The sequence below is a fragment of the Cynocephalus volans genome, chromosome 1 (assembly GCF_027409185.1).
Source record: "Cynocephalus volans isolate mCynVol1 chromosome 1, mCynVol1.pri, whole genome shotgun sequence".
NCBI lineage: Eukaryota > Metazoa > Chordata > Mammalia > Dermoptera > Cynocephalidae > Cynocephalus > Cynocephalus volans.
The window spans coordinates 5,314,552-5,333,111 of record NC_084460.1 but is presented as its reverse complement, the minus strand read 5'-3'; the positions used below and the strand labels follow the sequence as shown (position 1 = coordinate 5,333,111).

Genomic DNA, 18,560 nt, shown 5'->3' with positions numbered 1-18,560 from the left:
CCAAAGCAATCCTAAGCAAAAACCATAAAGCTGGAGGCATAACACTACCTGACTTCAAATTATACTACAAAGCTATAGTAACCAAAACAGCATGATACTGGCATAAAAATAGACACTCAGACCAGTGGAGCAGAATATAGAACCCAGAATCACCCCTCAGGCTTACAGCCATCTGAAATTTGACAAAGGGAACAAAAAGATACATTGGGGAAAAGACTGCCTCTTCAATAAATGGTGCTGGGAAACTTGGATATCCATATGCAGAAGAATGAAACTAGACATGCACCTCTCACTATATACTAAAATCAACTCAAAATGGATTAAAGACTTGATACCTGAAACTATAAAATTACTAAGGGAAAATATAGGTGAAACACTTCAGGAACTAGGTCTGGGCACAGACTTTATGAACATGAGCCTGAAAGCACAAGCAACAAAAGAAAAAACAAACAAATGGGACCATATCAAACTAAAAAGCTTCTGCACAGCAAAGGAAACAATCAACAGAGTGAAACAATAACCTACAGAGTGGGAGAAAATTTTTGCTAACTATGCATCTGACAAGGGATTAATATCCATAATATACAAAGAACTCGAGAAATTATAAAGTAAAAAAACCAAATAATCCAATTTAAAAATAGGCAAAAGAGCTGAATAGACATTTTTCAAAGGAAGACAAACAAATGGCCAACAGGTACTTGAATAAATGCTCAACATCACTAGTCATCAGGGAAATGCAAATTAAAACCACATTGAGATACCACCTCATTCCAGTTAGACTGGCTATAATCAAAAATAATGAGAATAATAAATGCTGGTGAGGATGTGGAGAGAAGGGAATGCTCCTACACTGCTGGTGGGACTGTAAATTAGTACAACCACTTTGGAAAACAATTTGGAGGTTTCTCAAACAACTACAGATAGATCCTCCATATGATCCAGCAATCCCTCTTCTTGGTATATACCCAAAGGAATGGAAATTATCACAGTGAAGGGATACCTGCACTCCCATGTTCATCACTGCTCTGTTCACAATATTTAAGATATGGAACCAACCTAAATGTCCATCAATGGATGATTGGATAAGGAAACTGTGGTATATATACACTATGGAATACTACTCTGCCATAAAAAAGAATGAAATACTCCCGTTTGCAACAACATAGATGAACTTGGAGAAACTCATGTTAAGTGAAATAAGCAAAGCACAGAGGGATAAATACCATATGTACTCTCTCATAAGTGGGAGCTAAGAGATAAAGAAGAAAGGAAAGAAAGACCACAGTGATGCATTGGACTCGCAGAGGGAGAGAACATACCTAGGGATACAAAGTGGAGTGGGGAAAGGGGGATGGGGAGGGAGGTCGGGGATAATTGGGTGAGGGATATGGGGTACAATCACTATTTGTGGTAATGAACATGCTGCCAGTATGGATCTGGCCATCACTTCTTAGGCACGAATGGTGACAATTTGCTTTGTACCCCATGAATATTCATAACCAATAAAAAGAAAACATTTAAAAATAAAAGTAAAAAGAATGAATACAGACTGTGAAATCTGTCACTCAGAAGGTACTCAAAATGCTGAAAAAGGAATAATTTGATATTGAACACAATATAGAAGCACCGAAAGTTCTAGAGAAGTAAAGCAAGGTTTGAGAAAGACTGAGTTGAAGGCAAAGAGGAGAGATTAGAAGATTCTGGAAGCAGAAAGGCTAAGGATACTACTGCTAGAGATATATTTTGAGTAGAAATCTTGTATTACAAAAATTATTATTCTTATTAACTTCTCAAGAATTATTTCTAAAGGATGAAGAATAAAATGCTGCTGTCTGACTCTTGGATTCAAGAGTCACAGTAGGACTATAAATGAAAAACTGCCTCACCGTTCAATGAACATGCAACACAAAATGACTATCACATTTGTGCTTTGATGCTGGAAAGAAACTGTTGAAGGTTACCAAATGTAGACTATTTGGGGGCTTTTGTTCAACAGTGCATGCAGGAGTCCTGCCTAGCACATCCTTCTTGCTCAACTCAGTAGCCCACAAATAAGTATAATCAATTATGTTTCAATTAACAACAACATTAACAAAAAATAAGCTAACAAAAAAATGAGCACAGAAGTTATCCCAATATAGACAAACTTTCATTTTTCAGAAGTCCTTGAAAGGGTCAAAATTAACATAATAAGGGCAAAAACTCTGCTAATTATAGTCCAGTAAATCAGGCTGACAGACAAAATTTTGTGTACAAAACTTGTATTTAGTTTTTTCTCTCCCTTCTTTTGAAAATTGAGCATGTTAATATATCTAGCCCACTGTAGATTATGGCAAGTTTGAAAACTTGGTTTTACTGTGATACTACTGATACTTCTGTTATGAAGCTTCTGGCTGCTTCTCAGACTGACAAAAACTTGATGTTTGTATTTTCATTTGTTAGAAAAACAAATTTATATCCTCTCGATTTGATTAAAAAATATAAAATTTAATTGTAATCTACCCACAAAGATAGAAAGCAGATCATGGGCTGGGGGTGGGAAACGGAGGATGACTGGAAAGGGGCACAGGGGAACATTTTGGAAATGTTCTATAGCTTGACTATGGTGGCAATCACACAGGTGTATACATTTGTCAAAACTCACCAAACTGTATGTTTAAAATGTATGCACTTTACTGTTTGTATATTATAGCTTGATAAAGTTCTTTGAAAAATCATAAAAATCTTCTGGATGAGGAATGTTTTTAACATAGAAAACGTGACAATTATAAGCACAATATATTTTTTATTGTGGTAAAATACACATAGTACAAAATTGACCATTATAACCATTTTTAAGAGTACGGCTCAGTGGCATTAAATATGTTCATGTTGCTGTGCAACTATCACCACCGCCCATCTCCAGAGGTTTTTCATCGTCTCCAACTGAAACTACCTATCAAACACTAACTCCGCATTCTCCCTGGGCCCTAGACCCTACCAATCACCATTCTACTCTCTGTCTCTACGAATTGGACTACTCTAGGTACCTAATATAAGGGAAACCATACAGTATTTGTCCTTTTGTCTTTGGCTTATTTCATTTAGCACAATGTCTTCAGGCACAGTGTATTTTTATGCTTCCAAGTTTAAGTGACCTCGAACTTACAAAATACCCTATAAGCATTTTCCACCCTAGTCTCTTCAGACTTTTTCTTCACTATATTCTCCAAAAGAAGAAAAACAGAATTCTAAAAATGTATTGGTCTTAATCTAGCCATTACTGGACTAAGAAGATGGTGGTGGGCAAAGCCAAGGTCGGATGGACTAAGCAGATGAGGAAAGATCTAGGGTGGAAGCACTGGCAGGACTCAGAACGATGGCAGCTTCTTTGGGGTCCTGATATCCTTCTTTATTAGACCTAGTTAAAAATATAATATACAACCATAGCTTCAGTGCTAGTAGACTGGACAGGACGTAGACTGTGAACAATTTGTTTTCTGCCACTTCATGTTAAATACCATTTACAGTGATACTGAAAATCTGTTCAAGAAACTGGAGGTGATAGTTATAGGAGTTCCAATATCTGATTAAAAGTCAGGTATACAAAAGAGTGTCTAATCTTCTATAGGGCTGTAAGACAATGATACTTGAAGAAGCACCAGCAACAGAATAAAGCAACTTGGAGATGAAAGGTCTAAAACAAAGAAAGAACCTCATGGAAAAACAGAATGGCTTTCTTTTAAGAAGCACTGGAATCCCGTTCCTCTTCCATGAATATTTTAAATATAATTCAGCTCCCTGGCTCTAAGGAAGGTCCCAATAAACTCCCACTTCATACAGAGAGTCGTCTGCTGGTTTCATCCCATACTGTGTTAACTAGTTGACAATAAGCCTTTCAGAAACTCCATCCTGGGCTTTTTTTGGTTATTTGGGTGGCTGGCCAGTACAGGGATTGAACCCTGGACCTTGGTGTTTTCAGCACCATGCTTTAACCAACTAAGCTAACTGGCCAGTCCCAGCACCCTCAGGTTTTTAACGGATAATTGTGGTATTATAAATGCTGTCAAGGTTCCAGAATTTTGTTTTCCTGGAGACACTTTCACAAAAACCAACTTCATTAGAGATTTTACACTATATTAACAACTGTGGAATGTAAATTCAAACTGGGTTTTTAGATCTGGGTCTTGTTTTTAGTGCTCAAGATTATGAAGGCAGCTGGTGTCTAGGCATATAAGCACAGCTCCAACCTCCCTTAAGAGAAGGTGAGGGTGGTATCCAAAACTCATTTCACTGAATCACAGATTTGTACAAATTGTTTATTAGTTCAATAGAAACCAGCAATTTTTTTCCAGGCCAGAGATTGAAATAGCATATCCTCAATTTAATGGGTCTATCTTTGAGTACTTTCAACTCACCTTCTGTGTCCATCTTTTAAAGTCTAGATTTACCCTTTCAATAAAGCCTTCTCAAAAGCTACTCTATTTCTGGCCTCTCTTACTTGTCTAATCACGTAGAACTTTATTATCTATACCATATATTCCTTTGGAGGAATCACTGCTTACTGATTGAGCAGAGGTTTTTTTTCTTTTAAAAAGAAACATTACATATTCAAATCTTGAGTACTTGACTAACAGATAAGTTTCTTGAGTACAGGGACCATGACTTAACTCCACATATAAGTTCCTCACATAGCAGGCAATTTTAGTTAATTTCAGCCAATTAACTAAAAACAAATCTACTCCAGAACTAAAAATCTTTCTTGGTCTACTTTCTCTGAACCCAGGTTAGGAAAGCCCATTTATCTGAATATAAGAGAGGAGAAACAATTTACATGATTATTAGCATTACCCATTCCACATGCAACAAAGTAGACCCTCCAATAATCAAATAAATTTTCCTCAATGCTTAAATGATTACTTGATCACAGAAAGCAAATACATGTCTGCATTATAAGCTTGTCTAGAGTCATTGTTAAGTTCATTCTCCTTTATGCTAATATTTTAAAGAGGGAACTTTCTTGGAAGAAGTCCCAGTTTTTCAAGAATCACATAAAAAAAAAAGTATCCCCTTCATATTCAATATTGTCTTAACAGGAAAAATATCTTTAAGAAAATACATACAACACAATGAAAGAACAGGGAGCAAATGTTTTAGTTACTACAGATACCACAGATGTTGTAGTAATGTACTACAGAAATGTTAAAATAGATGGAACCTCACAGAGCAACGTCAGAAGCTTTCAAAAATTATACCAGCAAGTCACGAAGCCAGCTACTGACAAAACTAATTTAATAACTTTGCTAGTTCATTTTTAGGTATTTTTCTGTACTGAGCTGTAGATTCAAAAGCATGAACTGCTTGACTTACTCACTAGCCTATGTGACCTGACACATAGAATCCACAAACAAAACTAGTACCACAAACAACATACAAATTACCAATATTTGTTGAGTGCCTACTATGTGCCAAGTCTTGTGTTAAGTACTACTGATATGCTGAAACAATGACTTCACAGAACTTAGTCTGTTATGGCAGCTAGCATTCAAGCAAAATTATGCACATAACTAAATAATTATAACAATTTCTTTGTGTTCTTTAATGTTAGATGTCACAAAACAAACTTTAATAGGCTGTTTTCAGCTCTACTGATGGTATCCATCTGTCAAAATGTTAGAAAATTCCTTCTGAATTAAAAACAAGCAAAACAAACAGCCGAAAACTTTAGCCAATGTTTCTTTTAACAAATCCTGGGGCACCCACTTTAAATTTCATATGTGGACAACAAAAAGATCGACTTTGTTAAGATTGCAGCAAATGCTGAGGCACTTGCGAAATGCAGTTATCCACACAGGAATAAGAAATATGGAATAACCTATATTCCATGATTAAATTTGCTTATCCCAAAGTAAATGAACTCAATTCTAGAGGTTCCTTGAGACTACCAAAAATTAAATATTACTAATAGGTAAAGATGTGCCTTTTTATCCTCTATTTCCTTAAAAGTTATTTTAGTAAAACTTTAGTCGCTTCCTTTATGAAATACACCTGTATTTATACTTCAAATGAAAGATAAGTTCTTCAGATAATCTCTTTTGGGCAGTTATATAAAAACATTTATTTTAATGATGCTGATAAATTTCTCTTTGAAATTGACTTCAAAGTTCACTGCATTAACTATTTGGAATTCTGAAAAATATCCTTTGTATTAAACTGAATTTTAATTTTGTCACCAAGTCTGGTGCATACCCAACAAATCAGGGTGATATGTTTTTTGGACCACAATGAGGTGTAAGTATATATTTGTTTTCAGGGTCACTGAAACAATTCCCAAGAAGGGGATACAAATGTATTTGAGCAATGGAGTAAGTGCAAAACTGGATAAATGGCTATTTTGAGACTCAATTGGATCCTAAGTTCCAAAGTTCTTATTATTTAAAAGAAATATTCTTACTATTCTATAGCCAAATCTCATATTCTTCATGATTAGATTAGGACAATACAATCACCTGTATACAAAGTTACATCTAGAGACTCCCTTCCACCGACAAGACATCCAGACTTTTGTATTTGATACGCTAAGCTTCTTTACCTTTGAAGAAGAAGAAAAAAAAAAAAAAAAATATATATATATATATATATACATATATATATATATATTTACTTGAAGTAGCTTATTGGCCATGTGGTTAGAGTGCCCTCCCCTTCCCTGGCAGGGATGCAGTGTAGTAGTGAGCCCTCCTGGATCACGTGGACAGGGTAACACAGCAGGCACAGCAAAGCAACAAGAGAGGATGACCCCACGCCCCTGACAGCTTCATAGAGCAGAATTCCTACACCAGTTTGAACTGTCACATGAAAGAGACATAAACTTATATACAGTTTACTCTCTGTTATTTTTGTCAAAACAGCTGAACATAAATCCTAACTACTTTTAATGAAATGTTTTGGATCTGCTTAACATACATGCTTAGCATGATTACATGAGGCAAAGTCTATGAAAAGTCTATAAATACTAAAATAGACAATATAACTGGAAGCTAAAAAGTAGAAGAGAAATTAAGAGATCAGAATAAGTCTCAGAACGTATTCTTTATTTTTATTTTTTTAAACAGAATAAATTCTTATTTTAAAGACATTATTTAAATTCAATAAAATATTTTCTGTATGAACTAACTTTTACATTTATCAAACAAAATATGACATCTCACAGTTCACACTATTTCAGTGTTTTAAAGTTTATGCACAAATAAAAAATTCCAGTGGTCACATAAAATGACAGAATTGAAGTAACTTGTGTTTCTGTCATTACAATCACAGTATTATCCTTGTTTACTGAGAATGCATTCTTTAAAAAAAGAAAAAAGATGCCAGAAGAGAAAGGAATACTTTGTTAAGATAATGCTTATTTGTATAGCATATTGATTAGAATTTAGATCCACTAAAAATTTATAGGATCTATATTAATTTGTAAAATAATGGCACATGATACCTTTTTTTTAAAAAAGAAAAAGTTTAGACCTATAGAATTAGTCAACTATGAAAATGTATGTAAAATATATCTATATAGTCTTCATGTTAGAAGATCTAATGATGACACCCAAATATGTAGAGACCAATAGTCTGTTCAATATAATATGCAGGGAACCACAATTTATGGTGAAACATTATAACAGAAAAGAAAACAGCATCACTTCAGGAAGAGTCTGCTATGGTTTAAATGTTTGTCCCCTCCCAAAATCAGGTTGAAATCTGTCACTGTAACAGTGTTGATAGGCAGGACCTTTAAGAGGTGATAGGCTCTACCCTCATGAATGGATTAATGCTGTTACCGCAGGAGTGGGTTTGTTATCATGGGAGCAGCCCGTCTCCCTGCCCTCTCTGCCCTTCCACCATGGAACGATGCAGCAAGAAGGCCCTCAGCAGGTGAATCTTGGACTTCCCAGCCTCCAGAACCAGGAGCCAATACATTTTTCTTCATTACAAATTATCCAGTCTGTGGTATTCTGTTACAGCAGCACAAAATGGACTAGGACAGGGTTAGACTTTGTTCTCTGCACAGTCATAGTTCTAGTGAGTTGTTTCTATTTCTGCTGAGTGTAGAAATGATTCCTGAACTTTACTTAATGTCCACCTATTTCCAGAGAATTCATAAAAATGAAAATGTGTTGTATTTGATCTAAAATGATTGCCTGTTCAGGCCCTCAACTTGCTACAATTACTGATACTCATCTTAAAAGGGAAAAGGCCTCCACACCCTACTGTTCTGAAAAGCTGCTATGACTGCTCTTTTCCCCTCCTGGACAAACTTTTTAGGACTCCAATATAGTGCTAATAATGACAATTGTGGATTCCTGATTTCAAGATGGCAGAGCAAAGACCTTTCAGTTCCCTTCTCTAGAAAATGTCCCTAACAGCAGGACGACAAACAACAGAAACAAACTCTATCTCTGTCAATATAAGATTTCTGTTATGCCAAACCATAATGGATAAAGGGAAAATGGATGAGGAAATTCCAAATGACTTAGCACCTGAAAATCAATCCATAGTGCCCATACAGGAAAATGTCTTAAGAGAGTGAAGCAGATTTACCCTGCAGAACCCAAGAAGGGCTCAAGAATAATTAGGCCAATAGCTGTATATTATATGATATCAGATTTGCTTTATAATAGTTGTTCTCAAACATGAAAGAAATTATTCAAAATGGAAATCTGTATACTATTCCTGACCTACTACATTTAAATTTCTGGTATGGATATCCATACTTTTAAGAAGATCTCCACGTAATCCTGAGACCCACTACTTTACAGGCAGATGAACTAATTTAAAAGACGAACAGTAAGGTATTAGGTGTCCATGATGCCCTCATCCTGGCCAAGGCTAGATTTTTAGCATTTGCATTTATTTTTGTTAATTCAATAAGTATATACAAAAAGCTTCCAACTCCACAGTGAAAATGATCAAAAGCATTTTAAACTCTTAAATTGTGATGATATTGCCGACACTCGAAATACTGACAACTACTAGGCTTAGAAATATTATGCAGAGATAGATAACCTCTATGATTTGGTTCTATCAAACAGATTATCTGAAAGAAAGTTTAGGAGAACATCTTATGATGCATTCTTGGGCAAAACTCCTCCTATCTTCACGGCAAAGGCTATCACAAGACAGACAGGCAAACTTAGAGGACCTTCTACTTTCTACATATCTGCCTTTAAAAACAGCTGGCAAGCTAAGGGAGTTTCTGTTGGGGATTTACTCAAATCCTATGAAAATTCCTAGTGAATTATGTCTTAAATTCACTGATCTGTGTTAGAAATCTGAGGGTGGGATAGGGAGAGGGGGAAGCTTAGCATGAGCCTCAAGAGATGAAGCTAAGTGGTAGGTTCACAGTAACATATGGAGATGGTGTGTATAAAAAAGATTCATAGTGGTCTTTTCTTTCATTTTGTTTTCACTATTTTATTATTTTAGTATGTCCTTTCTGCCTCATGTTTGATAATGTAACATGAACAGAAAATTTCAGAGTACAATCTTTTATATGAAGATGCAGTCCCTTCAAAATAAGGTACACTTGTTATCACTTTTTTTTTAGGCTACACCATTTATCTTGTCTCTTTCCTTAGTAAGTCTTTGTTTCCAAAGGAAAATAAAGTCTTCTTACATTGTTTCTCAGAACTCAAGCTCCAGACTGCCTCCATTTATTTAGATGTCTGTTTTAAGAATTACTGAATGCTTCAGCAATTAATCCCTGCGCTTTGTCACTGTCCCACTGTTTACTTGACCTTTTCCAGTTTTAGATGGATAACATGTCCATACCAGCTGTCCACACAGTGCTACTTGCTTGCCTTTCCTTCAGTTTGCATTGCATTCCGAGTCTGTTTGCTGTGAAATTTGGTAGAAGAATGCCAGTGGCGTCCCAGCACTCAGTTCTCCACCTTGTAGCACAATCAAGTGCTAACTGTGTCTTGATCTCTCAAAACAGCCAACATTATGCAGAACATCTAATCTTTGGATGTGTGATACACCGCCAGAAAAAAGTAGGAACTGTTCCAATACATAAATATCCAGGATATTCTTCAAGCTGTGTACAAAGCATATGAAAGCTGCAGGGGGACAATGAGTGATTACTGGGATATATGAGAGAGGACAGAAGACACTGGGTTGCTGAGATCTTGGAGGTCACCAAAAACATTTGCTGGCTGAAAACAAACCTTATACATCTGTTGCCTTCCTGTATTAATGATTTAACAATTCTCTCATTCATCTGCTATCAATTTGTTGGCAAAAATCATGAGATCTCCTCCTCTCCTACACAGGTTTGAAATGAGACACCTGGTGGGGAAGTTCTGTAGGGATGGACACGTGACTGCACTTGCACAGGTACATGAGTTACACTGTCAGCTGGGATGATCCTGTCTTCTCTGCATCCTCCCCTACGTTCTAGCTGCTTGTCAGATGCCAGACATAATTTAGAAAGAATGCTTACTACAACTATTTTCCCTTTTCTTAATTATGAGGGGCACATGGTTAAGGGAGGCATAAAAGGACAGGACATACAGAATCTTCTGATAAAAGTGGTTTTTTATTTGAAAAATTTCTGCTTCACAATGGCATTATTTTTATTTGAAAAATATTCTCAAGAATAGTAAAGCAATACCTTTTGCTGCCTACTGAATCATTCATTTTCTTCTCAAAGATAAAGGAAAATGACAATTGAAAATACTATTTCAAAACAAGTTTTAGAATTTTACTATATGCAAACTAAAATTTTTTCTTTATTTCTATAGTTCTAGTTTCACCGAGTTGAGCAGAAAGTGCGGGTAGTCCTCATACTTTCCCCTCGCTCACATGTACAGTTTCTCCTGTCACTGACATGGCACACTGATGTGGTATATCTGTTACAATTATGAAATCAATATTGGTACAGTATTATTAACCTAATTTTGTGTTAGGGTCCCCTCTTTGTATTGCACAGTTCTATGGATTCTGCCTAATGCATATTGTCATGAATTAACCATCACGGTAGTAAGCAGAATAAATTCCCTGTGCTTCTTCCCTCCCTCCCTCCCTCCTGCCCTGAAATCCTGGTAACCACTGATTAGTTTTTCATCTATAATTCTGAACACCTAACATTCAAAATCCTCCCTTCTAGCTAATCGAAACTCTACAGTAACTTGTTAGTTATGTGCTACAGAACACTGGATATTACTCTTCCCACCTGGCTGCACTTTTGTATTCGTTCACCAATGTCTCGCTATCTCCTCTCCCCACTACCCCTTACAGCTTCTGGTAACCACCATTCTACTCTCTACCTCTATGTGATCAACTTTCTTAGCTTCCCAGTATGTGTGAGAAAACATGTGGTATTTCTCTCTCTGTTCCTGGCTTACTTCACTTATAATGTCCTCCAAACTCCTCCGTGTTGCGCAAATGACAGAATGTCATTCTTTTTTATGGCTGAGTAGCATTCCATTGTGTGTATATTCCACATTCCATATCTTGGCTATTGTCAGTAGTGCTGCAATAAACATGAGAGTACTAATATCTCTTCAATAGACTGATTTCCTTTCCTTTGGGTCTTTAACTAGTAGTGGGATTAACTGATCATATGGTAGTCCTATTTGTACTTCTTGAGGAACCTCCAGACTGTTTTCCATAATGATTATACTAATTCACAGTCCCACCAACAGTACAGGAGTGTTCCCCTTTCTCTGTATCCTCACCAGCATTTGTTATCTTCTCTTCTTTTATTTGGTCATTATTTTTGTTTTAAACTTTTGTTTTTTTAACAAGAGCAATAAAGACTTTAAAACTTTTGATAATAGCCATTTTAACCTGGGTGAGATAATACCTCATTGTTTTTTTTAAAAACAAGGATATGCACATTTACTTTTTCAAATAACAAATACATAAACTGAATAACATAAATAACAAAACACTGTAGAAAGTAGGGCTTCTCATTTTTAGAAAAACTGGAGATGTAAAACTTATTAAAATTTAAATCTTTCATTTTATAATATCTACAATTATTTGAGATAGTTCACTAACGTCCTCCAAAAGCACGCAAATATCAAATTCGTTTCAACAGAGGAAGATGAAGAAACTTTTCAAAGGCAAATTAATTTCTAAGCAAATCAACAAGTCCACTTAATAAAAGGAAATCAAGAACAGAAATTAAGTATCTAAATTTAGCAACATAAATACATAAAAAATCAATAAAACAGAATATAAAGACAAGTGTACTTCAAAATGTCCGTGGAAAAATAGAATTGAAAGATAGTGGAAATCTTTCATGAACTTTTAAAAGAAGACTAAGATCATAGAAAATATGTTCTCTGACCACAATAATAGAAGGAAATTTAGGAAACTCACGCATGTGTGGTAAACAACACTCTTCTAAATAAATGGGTTAAAAAAAATCACAGGGAAATTAGAGAGTACTTTGAGATAAAGATAAGAGAGCAACATATCAAAATTTATAGGATGTAGGGCTCATGCAGTGCTTAGAGGAAAATTAATACTTGTAAACACCTATATTAAAAATAAGAAGAATCTCAAATCAGTAATATAAACTTTTATCTTAAGAAAACAGAAGAATTAGAGCAAACTAAACCAAAAAATATATAAGTAGGAAATAACAAAGATTGCAACAGAAATATATGGAATAGAGATTTAAAAACAATAGAGAAAAACAACAAAATCAAAAGTTGATTTTTTAAAAAGATCAACAAAATTTGCAAACCTTTATCTACACTGACAAAGAAAAAAGAGAGACTGAAATTACAAAAATCAGAAATAAAGTAGGAACATTATTATATTGTCACTATGGCCTTTTGTGGTGGTAAGATTTAGTTTCTTTCTCTTTCTTGTTTGCATTTTTGTTCTACCAGTGGGTTTTGTTCTTTCTTGTGTCTTTGTTGTAGTGATTATTGTTTTTTGGATTCCAGACACAGGGCTCCCTTGAAGATTTCCTGCAGGGCTGGTCATGTGGTGGTGAAATCCTTCAGGTTTTGTTTGTCTGGAAAATACACTATTTTCTCCTCATTTCTGAAGGATAGCTTTGCTGGGTATAGTATTCTTGGCTTGCAGTTTTTTTCTTTTAGTATTTTGAATATATCATTCAATTCTCTTCTGGTGTGTAGAGTTCCTGCTGAGAAGTGTGTTGTTAGTCTGATAGGGCTCCCTTTTCTCTTCCTTCTTTTAAGATTCTCTCTTTGTCTTTGAGATTGTCCAGTTTGACTATAATGTGTCTTGGAGAGGATCTTTTTGGGTTGAATCTGTTTGGGGATCTTTGAGCTTCCTGGATCTGAAGGTCCATGTCTCTCTCTATACCTGGGAAGTTTTCCATTATTGTGGAGATAGATTTTCCATGCCTTTTCCTTTTTCCTCCCCTTCTGGAACACCCATGATTCAAATGTTTGTGCACTTAAAGTTGTCTGCTAGCTCCCTTGGATTTTCTTCATTTCTTAATATTCCTTTTTCCTTTTTTGCGAATGCCTGGGTTATTTTGAAAAGACTATCTTCAAGATCAGGAATTCTTTCTTCTGCTTGTTCTAGCCTGCTGCTTAAGCTGTTGGTTGTGTTTTTTATTTCGTCGAGTGAATCTTTCAGTCTGCTACATTCTTTTTTAGGTATTAATCTGTTTGTAAATTTTCTCCTTCGTGTCCTGGATTTTTTTTTTCTCATTTCATTATGTTGTCTACCTGTGTCTTCTCATATCTCATTGAATTTCCTTAAGATTATTGCTCAGAAGTTCTTTTCAGTCATTTCAAGGGTTTCCTGCTCTATAAGGTCTGGTATTTGAAAACAATTGCATTTTTTTGGTGGTGTCGTATTTTCTCAGGTTTTCATATTTCTAGTATTTCTACATTGATGTCTAGTCATCTGGTAGAGGAGTTGCTTCTTCTAATTACTCTGGAGTGGGCTTTGAGGAGAGAGATGTCATCTTTTTCCAGTCTCCACTGGTGACTCTCCTTGTATCAATGCAGTCGAGTGTTGGGTGGGCCACCTGCATAGTGGATGTGGCTGCTGCTGTGGCACTGAGCTGCTTTTGAGGCAGCCTTGGCTGTGGTGGTGGGTGTGGTGGGCCACCCACATGGAGTGGTGTTTTCAGCATGCTCCCTTGCCTGCTTTTGGGTGGGGGGTACTGCCCTCAGCTCCTTGCCTAGGACCCTGGGTGTGCTTTCTTGCCTGCTTCTGTGCAGAGGGGGGTGTGGCCTTCAGGTCCTTGCCAAGGACCCTGGGCATGCTGTCTTGCCTGCTTCTGGGTAGAGGGGGCTGTGGCCTGTGGCTCCTTGCCTAGGACCACAGTGTACTGTCTTCCCTGCTTCCAGAAGGGGGCTGTGGCCTTTGGCTCGTTGCCTAGGATCTCATCATTGTTTTGATTTGCATTGTCCTGATGATTAATGATGTTGAGTATTTCTTCATATACCTGTTGGCCACTTGTACACCTTCTTTTGAGAACTGTCTATTTAGTTCAATTGTCCACTTTTTGATTGGATTATTTGTTTTTTTGCTATTGAGTTGAGTTCCTTGTAAGTTCTGGATATCAATCCCTTGTTGGATACATTGTTTGCAAATATTTTCTCCTACTCTGCAGGTTATCTTTTCACTCTGTTGGCTGTTTCCTTTGCTATGAAGCTTTTTAGTTTGATGCAATCCCATTTGTCTATTTTTGCTTTTGTTGCCTGTGCTTTTAAAGTCCTTGCCTAGCTCAATGTCCTGAAGTGTTTCTCCTATGTTTTCTTCTAGAAGTTTTATGTCCTCCAGTCTTAATCCACTTTGAGTTGATTTTTGTATATAGGGAAAGATAAGGGTCTAGTTTCATTCTTCTGCATATGGCTATCCAGTTTTCTCCAGCACCATTTATTGAAGAGACTGTCCTTTCCCCAATGAATACTCTTGGAGCCTTTACTAAAAATCAGTTGGCTTTAAATACATGGTTTTATTTCTGGCTTGACTATTGTGTTCCATTGGTCTGTGTGTCTGTTTTTATGCTTGTACCATGCTGTTTGGGTTACTATAGTTTTGTAGTATATTTTGAAACCAGGTAGTGTGATACCTCCAGCTTTGTTCTCTTTGCTTAGGATTGCTTTTGCTGTTTGGGGTCTTTTGTGGTTCCTTATGAATTTTCGGATTGTCTTTTCTATTTCTGTGAGGAATGTCATTTTTTTTGAAGTTTTAAACTTTTGCTTTATTTTTAAACAAGAAGTAAAGATTTTTAAATTATAGTAACTGATATCTATCACTGATTATACTTCGTATTTGGCCTCTGGATCTTTTCCGCCTCTTGACTGAATATTTTATCTTAGAGCACCTCTATTTTGTATTATGTTACAGTCACATGCATACTTTTCCCCATTTTGTAACCTGATGGATGGCATGAATTTTGTCATGTCCACCTTCATGTCAGCCATTCTTTCACTCAGCTGTAGTGCCTAACTGCTGCTTTCCTAAGAGAGCTAACTCAATTTTCTACTGTGCTGTTCTGTGATTGGTCAGCGCAGGTGATCAGAGCAAGAGTAATAAAAACTAAGGGCTTTTCTTGTTATTTCCAGTGTGCTCCACAGCCCAAACTTCATCTCTAGCACACATAGCTATTCTCTAGGTCGGCATTTCTCAAAAGTGTGTTCTGTGGAAGTACAGCAAGAGATAGTAACAAACACTTATGAAAAAAGATTTTCATGGTCAAATATGTTTGAGGAATACTGGTCTGCACAGCGTTGCTGCAGAACTTAGAGGAGCTTTTTTATGGTGTGGGCTACACATCCTTAATATGAAGCTAATTTTAAAGCAGGGATTAACAAACTGTCCAGGGTCTAATCTGGCCCACCACCTGTTTATGTATAGACCATGTGTAAGAGTGGTTTTCACATTCATAAATGGTTGAAAAAATAAAACAATATTTTTGTGACATAAAATAATATATAATAACATTTTGTGAAAATTACATAAAATTCAAATTTCAGTGTTCATAGGTAAAATTTTAATGGAGCACAAACATTCTCATTTGTTCACTTATTTTCTATGGCTGCTTTGATGTTACAACAGATTTGAATGGTTGTGACAGTGACCAAATGGATCACAAAGCCCAATAAATTTACAATCTGACCCTTTACTGAAAAAGTTTGCCAACCCTAGCAGAGGTTGAGTATCTTTCACCTGAAATGCTTAGGACCAGAAGTGTTTTGGATTTTGGACTTTTTCAAATTTTGGAATATTTTCAGAATACATACCAGTTGATTATCCCTAATCTGAAAATCTAAAATCAGAAATAGACCATTTCCTTTGAGTGTCACATTGGCACTCAAAAAGTTTCAGATTGTGGAGCATTTTGTATTTTGGATTTTCAGATTACTCAACCTGTATAAAGTATTTTCCAAACTTAATTGACCATGGAACCTGCCTTTTTTCTGGGTGGAACATCAATTAACACCTTGAGGGACATTAATATTCCAAGAAAAGTTTCAAAAGTGGTGACTTTAGAATAAGCCAATGATTTTTAAAGAGAATGGGTAACAAAGTATGAATGAATTGGATAAAAATTCACGATGATTAACATTGCCAGCATGATTACTACAGAGCGAGATACTCTACTAGGCACTGTACATGGATTCAGTAATTTAATTATTATAAGAACCCTATGAATTTGAGAAAGGAGATATCTAGTAGGCTGCTGTATACATGGGCCTGGAGTCAGGACCTGAGTTAAAGATGAAATCACAGGTGTTCATAAAACCACCAAAGTAAGAGGAGAAGAACGTAGCACTGGTGGAAGAAAAGTCTGTAAAGAACTGATGGGGAGTAGTCTTAGTGGTAAAAGAAAAGGAGGAAACAGTGGTCTCTTGGAAGCCAAAGAGAGAGAAAGTTTCAAAAAGTAAGAAGATACTTTTAAAATGTTTACAGATAGGTAAAGACAAAAAATGCAAAATTTCCAATGGATTTAGCTTTTAGAAAGTGACTACAGTCCTTACTTTGAAAAGCAGTTTCCGTGCTGGGAGCAGAGGCTACACTGAAAAGGGCTGAGGAGTAAAGAGTGATGCAGAAGTGGAAATTAGCTTTTCAAGATCATACACAACAAAACTAGAATCACAGACTCTTAGCACAACAACCGACCTTACAGATCGGATCCATTCATGAAAATCACTGTTAGATTTGGTTCTATTACATTCCTTCCCAGTGGCCCTCCAGCCTAAGCTTAAACACATTTAATAAGATGAAACTCTAGCTGTCCCAAAGCAGCCTACACGAGCTTTGATAATCTAATTCTTAAAAAAATTACTTCATAAAATTGATCCTGAAAGCTGTCTCTTTGTAACCTGTTTAGTTCTATCCCTTCAGGCCACATAAAAGAAAGTTAATCATGCTTCCAAATGATTGTTCTTAAAATATTTGGAAATGGTATTATGTCTCCTCAGTGCTAAGCAGTAATTTGTTGAAAATTCGACCAAGGTGTTGCGGCTTAATTTAGCTCTTCCCTAAGTCCAAGTACACCTAGTAAAAGTATTAAAAGAGCCAGGTGACCTGTATGAACCGGCATTTGATGGGCTGATTTGTTGATGAATTTCTAAGATAAGCAAATATGTCTCGATATTTTCCTTAGAGCAAATGTAAGCAGTATCATGTGTATCATGTGTAAAGTCTATTCTTAAAATCTATCTCAGTTAAACAAAGAGTCGACCCATGTTGGACCCCTGCCTTGATTATTTTGGAGAACAGAGTAGGCCTTAAGAAATTAGAACAGAGTACAAACAACAAATGTGGATCTCTCATGGCTTTTTCATGATTAGACTGATTATAGGAAATTTTACAGAGATAACCATAACATCATCTCTTGCCTTCCCTTACTTAGAATTTTATCATAATGATAATAAATAAGAGATTTGATTGAACACACATGCTTAAATCACACTTAAGACTACATTTTTTAAAAGAAGATATTTCAAACTTCAAGTTCTATTCTACAGTAAATACACATTGTTTTACACAGGAGATAATGAATATATATTTGTATATATTTTAAAAGAAACAAAAAGAGAGAAAGCAACAGAAAGAATAAAGCAAACACAGTGTTAGTCTCCTCCCCCCCAAAAAACCAGATAATCTCTATTAAGCATATTGTTTTTATTTTCTCAAATTTCTGCATGTGTAAGTATACTTGAGGACATCCGTTTTAATTAAGAGCTAAGATTGAAGGTGTATGAGAACAAAAAATTATTTGGGGATCTACTGGCAGATCTCAATTTGATGTTTTCTGGATTAAGCAGATGAATTCTAAGAACATGTTAGCTGTAAAATTTCACCAACCTGTTGAAAAGTTAAGCACATAAACTACACATGATGACATTCAAACCTAAATTTTTTCCAGCCTGATGCATCTCATTTAGACATTTCTCATGTTCCCCAAGTACATGCTGCCTTATCCCTTCCCAGTATCTCTTTTCTTTGAACCCCTATTGCCCCTGCTGGTTCATCTCAGTTCAGTACACATTTATTAAATGTCTTCATGTGACAAAGGTCACAATAAGCAAGGAGAAAGCCAAGATATGGACTCAGTTTTGAAATGCTACCCTGAG

General features: G+C 35.9%; 1 protein-coding gene and 1 non-coding gene across 16 annotated transcripts in view; both read right to left on the bottom strand.

The window, feature by feature from the left end:
* Window positions 1-18,560, bottom strand: part of ERC1 (ELKS/RAB6-interacting/CAST family member 1) — a 523,885-nt gene that overhangs the window by 134,504 nt on the left and 370,821 nt on the right. The gene's annotated exons all lie outside the window — the stretch shown is intronic.
* On the bottom strand, window positions 3,920-3,993 carry TRNAF-GAA (transfer RNA phenylalanine (anticodon GAA)). The gene has a single exon. It is a non-coding gene; the product is annotated as a tRNA-Phe (tRNA).